Source organism: Penaeus monodon, chromosome 13 (genome assembly GCF_015228065.2).
Source record: "Penaeus monodon isolate SGIC_2016 chromosome 13, NSTDA_Pmon_1, whole genome shotgun sequence".
NCBI classification, from domain to species: domain Eukaryota; kingdom Metazoa; phylum Arthropoda; class Malacostraca; order Decapoda; family Penaeidae; genus Penaeus; species Penaeus monodon.
The window spans coordinates 26,667,014-26,677,013 of NC_051398.1; positions in this window are offsets into that span (position 1 = coordinate 26,667,014).

The following is a 10,000-nucleotide window of genomic DNA, read 5'->3' on the forward strand; positions in this document are numbered from 1 at the left end:
TATGATAATTTTTCTACCCTGTGCAAGAATCCTCTGTCCCCGTGAAAAAGATGGTAGTCAGAAGGTAGATATTGATGGCTGAGCGCTGCTGAAAACAGTCGAGGCTCCTTTGGAGTCTGTAGTATGACCACTGTCCTTCCCCCCGCGCGTGGCTCAGTGCCCCTGATAGCAACTGCCTTCCCTGTAGCGAGGAGGCGTTGTTGTTACCCTCAGGATATTGGGGCACCCCTTTGCTGCAAGCCGGCGCCTGCATGTTTAAAAGGGACGACTGATCCACCGTGTAGTATGTTCGCCCCCCGGAGTGGGGTTGCAATGACATTTTGGGGTTTCTCCCTTTTGGGGCTAGGCGTACAATATTCATTCTTTTTGGTTTGCCAGTCTCATGACCGGAACTTACGAGGTTTTTGCCCACAGCAGAGCTTAAACAAAGTCAGGGTGGGGTGAGTCCATGCCCTTGGCAAAAAGGGGTTCTTTGATGATGGTTTTTAAAACACCCTGGCTGGTGAGACACCCAGGAGTTGTTTGCAAACAGTCTTATCTTGTTTAGGCGTTGACATTTTATCTCTTAGGTTGTATTTCGGGGAAGCCGGAGCCTTTTTGATAAAAATTGGCTGCCTTTTAGATCGTTCATGAGGCCAAGGGGAGAAATTTTGCCTCCACTAGGAGGTTGGGACCTTCGCCCACCTTGGGGCACCCAGAAGCCCCTGGCGGCTTCGTTTGGACTGTCTCCATTTTGATTTTGATTTTTTTCTCTTAAGCCAATCAAGCAAGGGAGGCTAGTCACAAGGGCCTGACAGCAGTAATAGAATGATTTTAGTACTCTGTTCGGCCCCCTAGCATCTTCCACTCTTTGGGTTCATGACAGACAGTTTTGGGATTTTTTCGGAAACCAGGTATGGATCTCCTTCTGGAAGGAGAGGGCCCGGTTATTTTCCCCCAAAGGGTAGAGGTAGTCCTGGACCCCTCCAAGTCCTTCCCTGAATTTTCAGACTTGTGCCTTGTACTCTCTGTCTCAACCATATTTTAGATTTGGCGCAGAGTTTTTAACCCGGGCCTGCAACACTCCTGGGAACAGGTCCGAAAACGGGGGCTTTGTTTAGGAGTGTGCCCGGGGAGAATAGCAAGATGTTGCATGGGGAGATGTCTTGCACCCCACTGGGGGGTTTTATGTTGAGGAACAGGAATTAATATGTGAAAGAGGGCTGGATGAAAAACCCCACCCTGGGCGTTCCATTCTTGTGGATGTGCTGTGATAGGTAACCTTGGAATTTGACTCTGGCTTTCTATTCCTAAAGTAGTCCCCTTCCAACCCAAAGAGTTACCTCTGTTTCCTTTTTTGTCGGCTCTCCATTCAAAACCCTTCTCCAGATCTAGGAATATACCCCAGATGTGCCCGTGTTATTTGCTCAAGGAACCATCCTCTCAGCGTTTTTTTCAGCAGTGAGGAGAGAGAAGGGCGGTATTTTCCTGGCTCCTTTGTTTGGGGGATGGGAACATGGTAGCCCTTTTCCCAAACCCTCGGGGGTAGAGGGGGAATTTTTCCCAGGATTGTTGATGAGTTGCAGGAATGAAAGCTACCTATGTCTCAGGTGGAAGATGATGGGGTACGAGATCCCATCAGAGCCCGGGGCTGTGTTCAACTGGCTTTATATGCTTTTCTTAGTTCCCTAGAGAAAAGAAAATTTCTGAGTTATCGGGTTCGGCTCCCCTTTTCTCTGATATGGAAACCCTTTTCTGGTTGTAGGATTTTGTTTGCCCTCATTTTGGGCGGCGGGCTGTTGCTACTTGTTCTCGCAGAGAACTCATGAACCAGTCTTTTTTGCCTCGACTGGGGGTAAGGTGCGTGCATCTGGGGGGCTGAGGGTGGTCTCGCTTGACCCTTTGCCATAGCTCTGAGAGGGTGGATGGTGGTAAAAGGACTACACCATTCCAGCCCTTTTTTCCCTGACTCTGCGGCAGTTTCCTTGGCTCCCTGACAGCCTCTTTAGGAGGGCTAGGTTGTCGGGGGTTCTTTTCCTTCGGAATGTTACGGACTTTTACCCTGTGGTTGACCTCCTAATCTCGTTTTTAAAAATACCGGCATCTTTGTGCCCTGGACCAAGGCCGAGTTTTGGGAGGTCGTGAGGCTGCCTCACAAGGCATTTACAAGTCTGGCTTGTAGCACTTCCCCATTTTCACTCTGTGGGGGTTTATTGCTTTTCAGAAGCGGGCCCCAAAGGGGTTTTTAAAAACGCCCGCCAGGGCCTTGTGTTTTTCCCTCTTGGTTTGGTCATGGCATTCGATGGGCCCTATCCGGGGGGATTTTTGCCATAATGGTCACTAGTGACGGTTTTCAACACGCCAGCCAATCCTTCCCCAGAGTCGCAGTGGCCAAAGGGAGGTCTAGGGGCCCCTCCTCTGAATCGTTTGGGTCTTTGGTTATTGAGGGGACGATCTCGGGGGTGTCTCAAGCACGTTTGGGTATGTGGTGGCCACACATCCCGGTGCCCGGCGGGAGCCCGGGTTGGGTGGTGTGCGTGAAGTCTCCCCCCATGATCACTCGGTCGTGTGCTGCAGAAGCACAGACCAGGTGAATCCGACGGCAAAAATATTCAACACTTCCCACAGTCGGGCACGGCTATTGCGGAGCAGGGAATTGTTGCTTGACAAGGGTGATAGGGCCTTTTTTTGCCCCAGCACATGGCAGCATGAAGACATATACCCGGGAAAAAAACTGGGTTTCCCCTGTTAATGTTCCTGGGGCATGCAATGTCAATGCTCCTTGTCGCCTATTTCGGGAGGGGGGCACTCCTTGTGGAGAAGCCTAGAGGTTCCATTTTTAGAATACTTAGATTGCGGCCCTGTTTTCTAGTTTATAGTTTTCACCGAGACATCGTCGTATTGGGTTGACTGTAGGGTCTCACAAATCCTTGTGAAGTCCCACTGCTTTAGGGGCTTTTTCGGGGTAGGTATTCGGGGCCATGGGGGGTGGGGAGCCTTTGGAGGTCTGCCTTGTTTATTTTGGCTTTTCCCTTTCCCAGGTGATTTTGTGATTCTTTGTGGCCTTGCCTGAGCAAGGTCATTTGTTTGATTTGGTTTCGGCACGAATAGCATTTTCTAGGCTTGCCTTTAGGGGATGGCGGGGGGGAGTGGGGGGAGGAGTTGTCCCCGGGGTTAAGGGGGGATGGGCTGTTTTTTCCCTTTCCAGCTTTTCCCCCTTTAGGGCTGCGACAGCCTTGGTCAATGCCGTCATGGCGACCTCGACTGCCCCATCCCCCTCTTCACTCCCTTCCCAAGGTGTTGCCCCTGCTGTGACTACAGCAGTCAGCGGATCGACATGCCCCCTCATCGAGGGGAAGTCTTCCGCTTTTGGGGGGACGTTGTGGTGCTGTTAAACCTTTTTTCCTTGGTTCTTCTACACTGTTTAATTTTTGGGGAACCCTGTTTGTTTTTAGACTCCGGATTGGCTGGGGGGCGGCTTCCTTCCTCTTAGGAGGTCGGGGGCCCCTTTTTTTCTTCCCCCAGACTAGGGTCTGGGGGGGGCGTTCTTTGCAAACCCCTTGCCGCTTGAGGGCCGCCTCTTTTTCCCGACAGGAAACCAGGCTCCCGGCGTGATGCCTCTTGGCACAGAGGACATTTGGTGTTTTTCCATCTTTTTTCCCCTTTGTAGGCCTTAATGCACCCTTGGGTTTTTGTGTCTTGCTACAGACACCACATTTTGCTTTGGGTGTGCGTTAGCCCGGTGGTGTACGTATTGGCACTTGAAACCCGCAGTGGATCGCACATACGTACGTAGGTTTTAGGTAACCCCGTTTCCCCAAAACAAGGGTAGAGGTTGGGGTCCTTTTATGGGCCCAGGATTTGCCTGGTTGGAGTCTTTCCCCTTCGACAATCGGGGGAACCTCCACGACCTGTGGGTTTTTGATGCGATCACCTCCACATCATCCCAGACTAGAGCCAAGTAGCACCCTCTTGACCCTCTTTTTCCCCCGGGTTCAGTGGTGAGAGGCTCACTTTCCCCCTCTTTTAGCTCCTTTGTTTCCGCGGAAAAAAAGGGGGCTTGATCTTTGGGCAGAGGTCATGTCTTGATCAGCCCCAACCTGGATTTAAAGGATTTTTTCGTTGGGTCTCCAAGCCCTGACCATTTGGTTTGGCATTTGTCGAAGCCTTTGGGTTTGACTGGCACTTTAAACTGGGGGAAACACCTTGGGGGTTCCAACTCTCCCTCAGAGTCGGTCTCCGGCCTCGGTCGTTTCGGCTCGCCCTTTCGGCTTTGGGCTTGCTCGTGGGGGCACCAGCTGTTTCGGCTGGTTTAGCTGGTGCTCCCGATTCGGAGCACCAGCAGTCTGAGGGGTACTCAGAGACCTTCCTGGCTGGGGTGCTGGCCTGGAGGGGCCAGCATGAGAGTCCATCTGGTGGACAGACATGTTTTTACATGTTTTTTCTGTCTTATCCACCATCTTGGCAGCAGGCGTAACAGTGTCATCCTGTGCTTGGGGTTTTCTTTTGCCACCCGGAGGCACGTATGGCTTCAGGGTAGCTGCCGTGGTCTGGGCCTTGCATGGGTTGTCAACATTAGCATCTGTCTGTGGGGGATTTTTAGTTTTTTTTTTCCATGTATTTGGACAGTGCTTCATCCACTCACGCACCCACCCACCACGGAGTCCAACAAGGGGAAGCTGAGTGTTAGAACCGATGTCTAACAGCAACAGGGGTGATGAGTGGATATACGCAGCCAATTATCCGTTTGCAGTGGTACTCACGGACGGTGTGAGTACCAACGTCAGCATGACTGCTTGACCCTAGCCTCCCGAGGGAGACCAGCCGATTGACCTGACCGGGCCTGGATCAGGCCGCCTATCTTGCTGGAATAGAGGACCAAAGAGGCGTGTTGCTAGCTGCAGGGCGTACTCGTGCACGGCATCGCTCAACCTCCAGGACTCCTGTCTCCCAGCGCACAAGGCTGCCACGCACAGCAAACACGTGGGTAGGTGTGAACCTCTGGGGGTAGACCAGAGGGGATGCCCTTTCACCTACAGATATCACTGTTGGGAGCACTTTTGCTCCTCCCTCAGTAAGAAGGGAGATCTTTCACTTTTTCCAGGCAGTTCCTCTCCATCCCTCAGAGAGGACCTGTACCCTTTTTCAAAGTGAATCCCTCTTTTCTCTGAAACACCCAAAGGCTGTTTTACCCCAGTGAGAAAAGAGGGGGGTCCTGCACCTGTTCCAGTAAGTTCCTTCATCCCTCTGAAACAGCCAACAACAGACTGTTTCATCACAGTGAGGGAGAGAAGCTAACATTTTCCCAGGCGGTTCCTATGGCAGGACGGGTTTTTAAAGTGAATCCCTCTTCTCTTTGAAACACCCAAAGGTTGTTTTACCTCAGTGAGAAAAGAGGGGTCCTGTACCTGTTCCAGTAAGTTCCTTCATCCCTCTGAAACAGCCAACCGCAGACTATTCCATCACAGTGAGGGAGAGAAGCTAACTTTTATCCAGGCACTTCCTATCACAGGACGGGAAGTTAGTGTTCTGTCTAGCGGCAGCTATTAGACAGAACCAGGCTGAGGGCCTGACAAAGTGGGGGGCTCCTACCTGCCTATCGTTCCTATTCGAAAAAGAGAGAGTGGCAGTCATCAGATGGTCTGCCAGACCAGTCCCCAGCAAATAGAATGGCAACTCTATGCACACCGTAAGGCAGGCCTTCTAAAACCCCCCAGACACACCCTCCCCTGTGGGAGGTAAAGGTCTGCCCACGTCCGAGCACGGGCAGCAGGCGTGTACAGAGTTATCCTAATGCCGAAAATTCGTATAGGAAAGAGTAGGCTAGAAGGGCACGAAGCTACATGCAAGCACATAGCATCATGGCAGCAAACAAGGGGGGAGCGCGTCACCGTCCAATAACGCGTAAGAGCCGAGTCCGAAATTGCATGGGACCGGGCGCGGTACATCTCTTTAATCCGCCCATGCAAAAGCCTCACAACCGAGAGGTCATGGTGGCTCTCTTGGCATTATCTGACTTGGCGCCACCCGCTGCGCCCCGTCGACCGCCTTTGCCGGTACGGTCCTCCCTTCGCTCTGAATCGTCCAAGTAAGGACCGATTCACCGCAGGGAGGAAGAGAAAGGGGAGTCCTTCTTGTTCAGCTGCTCGATGTCCATTTGCCTCGTACAGGCTTCACATACTGTGTTGCCTCAAGTCCCTTGGCGTTCCACTCCCGGAGCTTCAGAATATCTACAGGCTATTCATCCTGTCTAAATTGACCTACGCCTCCCCTGCCTGGTCCCCCTCCCTCACCGCCACCCAGCTGCTACAACATGAGAGGGTGCAGAAAAGGGCAGCCAAGATCATTCTCGGCCCTGTCTATACTAGCTATGACAGCGCCTTGGCTGCCCTAGGCCTCACCTCCCTCGCCACTCACTACATAACTTCATTGCAGCAGTTTGGCCTAAAATTGCTGTGTCATCCACGCCACCGTGACCTGCTGCCCCCCGACGCGCCGCCGCCTCGCCGGGCCCTAGCGCCGCCAACAAACTGGTACCCATCAAGGGCCCGCACTGACCGCTACCACCGGAGCACAGTACCCACTCTAGTCCGACTCATCAACGAACACTAGTCCATATTTACTAGTCCAGATCCTAGCTCACCTGATTTTGTACTTGCCTTGTGTTAATCTGTTAATATTGTTGTTATAGACTGTTAGTTTACTTTGTTGTGTGTTGTTTATATGTTTATGTATATATAGTTTTACCTGTATTTCTATGTATATTTTCAGCCTCTGGCTGCATGAAAAATCAATAAACCGATTATTATTATTATTATCATTATTATTATTATTATTATTATAATATCACACACACACACACACGTTTAATCATATTACACGTAAATCACATAAACACATAAATTTAACCCGCTCACGACAGGAACTCCAGTGCTATGCTGAACTCAGTAGTCGGGGACACATAAATTGCCCACGTTCTATGGTCTGATATGCGGCATAGGTAATGATGCTAGAAAGAGACTTGACGCCTACTTGTTTGAAGGGATGTTTCTCCTCACCGTGTCTGCGTGTATGCAGTACATACATATATATATGTGTGTGTATATATATGCATATATACTGTATTTACATATATATATATACATATATATATATATATATATATATATATATATATATATATATATGTATATATATATATACATACACACATACATATATACATATATATACATATATATACATATATATATACATACATATATATTTATAGAGTGTGTGTGTGTGTAAACAATGCATAGCCAGGCAAGATGGAACACTTCACCTTTCCTCCTTGGGCGGACGCAGGTGCCCCCTTCTTTGATTTCTCTTTTAACACTTAAATAAGCATATGCTCTCGAAAGGAGTCGCCGCATAAAAGGACACGTCCTGTCAGAGAGAGAGAGAGAGAGAGAGAGAGAGAGAGAGAGAGAGAGAGAGAGAGAGAGAGAGAGAGAGAGAGAGAGAGAGAGACGAGGAGTCCAGCTCGTCATCACTCCACTTTCGGCACCCGGGGGACGGGGTCTCTTGGGGGCTCACTTTTATCTTCAGTAATAAACCCAAACAGCTAAGAGCCCTTTCATTAACCGCCCTAAGACCATCTCCCATGATTTGGCTCTAGAGATCTCCTTAGATACAAGGTCCAGACAGCACTGGGCTCTACTTGGGCAGTGTGGTCCAATGGAGATGACTGCGATATCGTCTGCATAGGAGATGATCTTGCAACCCATTGGGGGGTGTAAATTGAAGATACAGGACATTAGAGTGTTGGAAAGGGCTAGACTGAGGACCCCACCCTGTGGCGTTTCATTTTCTAGTGGCATTTGCTGTGATAGGTGACCTTGGAATCTGACTTTGCCTGTTCTATTCCTGAAATAGTCAGTTATTTAGGCCAGGAGCTTTCCTCTGATTCCCTTCTGGATCAGGGTCTCCCGGATAGCAAGAGGACTTGCTCAAAAGCCTTCTCCAGGTCTGGAAATACTACCACAGAAGTGACGGTGCTGATTGTGCTTAAAAGTGTGGCTATGCTGTGTGCTGTTCTCATACACCTTGTGAGACCATGGAGGTGTTCATGTGGGGTCCTATTTTCCATTGGAACCGGTTTAATACCATCCTCTCGGCCGTCTTCGCCAGACAGCTGAGGAGAGAGATGGGGCGGTACTTCCCTGGCTCCTTTGGTTTTAGGATGGGAACTATGATAGCCCTCTTCCAGCTCTGGGGTAGAGTGGAAGTTTTCCAGGTCTTGTTGATGAGTTGCAGGAATGCAAGCTCACCTGCCAGTCCTAGGTGGGAAATGATGGGGTTTGATATCCCATCAAAACCCGAGGCTAAGCAAGAACTGTTTTGTAGGTTTTTCTTAGTTTCCTCAGAGAAAAGATAACATCTGAGTTATCGGGTTGGCTGCCCTTTCTCTTATATGAGCAAGTCTGCCTGGTTGTAGGCATTGTTGCTTTGCCCTCAATTCAGCTGGCAGGCTGTTGCTGCTGTTCTCGCCTATTTGCTTCTGATTGAGGGTCGTGGTGTGTACACTTCGGGGCTGAGTGGCTAGTAACTCTCCTGACCCGTTGCCATAGCTCTGTAAGGGTGGTTCAGTGGTCAAAGGACTCACACCATTCCAGCCACTTTTCCTGCCTGACTCTTATGGCAGTTTCCTTGGCATCCCTGACTGCTTCCCTTAGGAGGGCTAGGTTGTCAAGGGTTCTTTGCCTTCGGTATTGTTTTCTGCACATGTTCACTCTGTGGTTGACTTCCTTAATCTCCCCATTAAAGTACCAGGCGTCTTTATAACTCCTGGACCATGGCCGAGTTTTAGGTATAGTCTGTGAGGCTGCTTGATTTAAGGCACTGATAAGTCTGGCTTCAAGCACTTCCATGTTTTCACTCTGTGGGGGTTCATTGCTTCTAAGACAGTGGGCCAAGGCATTCTGACGAAGCAATTAAAGCGTATATTCGTGTGTTTTCTTGTACTTCCCTTCGTTGTTCTACTCTAAAATACTAGAAAAAAGAACGGCTGGGTGGATTGTGTATACTTAAACTTTAAGAAGACTTTTGATAAGGTGTCTCGTGAAAGACTATTATGGAAATTAGAACACCTAGATGGAGTGAAAGGCAAACTCCTCGAATGGATGGAAGACTTTCTTTATGAAAGACAGATGAGAACCGTAATTAGAGGGAAGCACTCTACATGGGGACGAGTAACTAGCGGAGTGCCTCAAGGATTGGTCTTGGCGCCAATTATGTTTACTATTTTCACTAATGATTTAGGGTCAGACATAAGCCCAGGTAGTTATCTGAATATGTTTGAAGACGACGCGAAATCGCAAATAAGGATAATAGACGATGTCTCATGCCAATGCCTCCAAAGTGACATCGAGAACTCATTTAACACCATTAAATGCCATGTAGTCAGGTTCGAAGAAAGTAAAAACCGCCCAATACAAGTTAAGAGACGTAATATTAAGTCAAGCAGATAAAGAAAAAGACCTTGGAATAATCATGAACCTAAGCCCAAATAATCATATAAATGACAAGGTTCATAAAATGCTAGGACTGATTGCCAGCCCGAAGAGGGCATTCGTGTAGATGGACGAAGACATGGTAAAGAAGGTCATTGCAGCCATCATACGAGTGGTATGGAGTCCATACTTCAAAAAGGATTTAGATAAACTGGAGAGTTCAAAGAGCGGCCACAAGATGGGCACCTACTCTAAGAGATATGAGCTACGGAGAAAGACTACATAAAATAGGTCTTACTACTTTGGAAGAAAGAAGAAAAAGTGGTGACATGATAATGATCTTCATATATATTACAGTAAGGGTGAAGTTAGACAAAGATGACTATAATTTTGAACACAAGAAGGAAGAGAGGACAACAAAAAGTTGAAAGTAAAAAGAGGCAAGAAAGATGTCAAGAAGTTCAGTTGTAGTGAACTCTATATTTTTCTATGTTTTAATTGTAAACAAATAAAGAAATAGTACGATA